This window comes from Bison bison, unplaced genomic scaffold (assembly GCF_000754665.1).
Source record: "Bison bison bison isolate TAMUID 2011002044 unplaced genomic scaffold, Bison_UMD1.0 scf7180017864274, whole genome shotgun sequence".
Taxonomy (NCBI): Eukaryota; Metazoa; Chordata; class Mammalia; order Artiodactyla; family Bovidae; genus Bison; species Bison bison.
Window position 1 is genome coordinate 2,721,869 of NW_011494846.1, and position 2,137 is coordinate 2,724,005.

Here is a 2,137-nt window from a genome sequence, read left to right on the forward strand (position 1 = left end):
CACATACCTTTTCACATACACACATCACACACATGCATGCATCACACTCACACACACAATACACACACATGAACACATGCGCACACACAATTGCTTTCCAGCAATGCAATTGACCTCTCTTTTATTCTTACCAGCTAATCAGTAGAAATTTGAACGGAATGTTTCAGAAAGCTCGTAAATAACATTAATGTCATTTTCTCCTGGTTTCAAATGCTAATTTCCAAATTTCACATCAGAACTTTAAAGAAAACCAATCTCATGATCAAATATTTTAAAAAATGTGTTTACTGAAAAAGACTAGCTCGAAGCTAGAAAAGATCTGAGTGCATCCAGAACAATATTACACCACAGAGTCTCTTCCTTCTACATTTCCTGCTCTACTCTCCCCACCTCTCCACTTCCTCTGTCTGTTTTTTCTGGCCATGCCACGTGGCATGCAGGACCTTAGTTCCCAGTCAGGAATCACATTCCTGCACCATGCAGTGGAAGCACAGTCTCCACCACTGAACCACCAGACAAGTGTCTCTTCACTTACACCCTGCCTTCATTTTGCTCTGTCTTAGGGCAGAGAAAACGATGATCTGTCCGTAGAAACTTTGTTTCAAGTTCTTCCATCATATCCTCTAAAGAAAGGCAGAAAAAATGAGGAAGAAAATGCAGAGTTTAAGATATGCTCCTGGAGTTTGACGCCTTGGTTTGAGATCCAGATCTGCTATGCACCAGCTGGGAGATTTGGAAATTTTGCTTCATCTCTCTGAGCCTCAGGTTACCCATCCAGCAGAGAAGGATAAAAATGCCTACTGACAGGGTTTTTGTAGAGGAAAAAGATGAAAAACTTATAAAAGTACTTGAAGTTCTTGAATGTTGCCTGACACAGATAATATATTATTTATGTGAAAGTCTTTTGTCATCTCTAAGCCACTATATAGTTTTTAAAATTAGCTTTATAAATATTGGGCTTCCCTGGTGGCTCATACAGTACAGAATCCACCTTCAATGACGGTTCAGTCCCTTGGTGGGGAAAGATCCTCTGGAGAAGAGAATGGCTACCACTCCAGTATTCTTGCCTGCAGAATTCCATGGACAAAGGAGCCTCGTGGGCTACAGTCCATGGGGTCACAAAGAGTCAGAAACGACTGAACAACTAACATTTTCACTTTATACATATTAGTTGTATAAATTAGTTTTAATATTATAACTATAATACATATGAAATGAGTTTTATATATGACTCATTTTTTTACACACCCTGATTTCTATAAGGCTCTAAATCCACAGTCTCATAATTGTTCACATTGTAAGGCAAAAAATAAATAACAGCATTTTGTTTCAACTAAAATTTTGCTGTTCATAACTGAAAACTAAATGGCCTTGAAATGAGACATTTGGGGATATGCTGCTAGGCCCATTCAATTCTTATATGTAATAAAACCCTTCTTTAAAGAAAAAAAAAAATAAGTAATGCAACTAGAAAAAATGTACAATTAAAAGTAATTCCTGCTTCTAAAAGCTTTTCTAATCATGTCCACTACCAGATTATATTAAAATAGAGGAAATCTGAATAAATAAAATGTGTAAAAAGATCAACACACCTCTTGTCTTGGTTTTTATAATCAGATTATTAGTCGAAGTTCATTTAATCATAATTAGTTTTTTCTCCCAAGTTTACATGTGAGCACAAACATCTATTTTCTTTTGTTTTTATTTTTTCTTATTGAGTATCCCATGGAAGTGAAATCAAAGTGATATAAATTCACCCTTTCTGCCACCTCTGGTTTTATGTTATAATCTGATAAACAAGACATACATTTCTTTTCTCAGTTCCAAAAATATTGAACTCCTATAGCCAGAAATCAATTATAAATATTTAATTAGACTTCTAGAGGAAACATCTCAACTCAGAATGGGGATTTGGTTTTAAAATTTGGGGGGAGAAAACTATGCTCTGTGGCTCCGTCTTTGATTGCAGTCCTCATGGTTTTCCTAGGAGCAAACCACCACCAGGTCCCTGGCCAGTTAAGAGATGAGCCTCACTGCTGTGAGGAAGGTTGGTGGTGGGTGGGTCTTTTAATCAGTAAGCTGACATTTCCATGAAGTCAGAGTGTTTTGGTTGTAATAAAAACCTGGTTTTCACTAC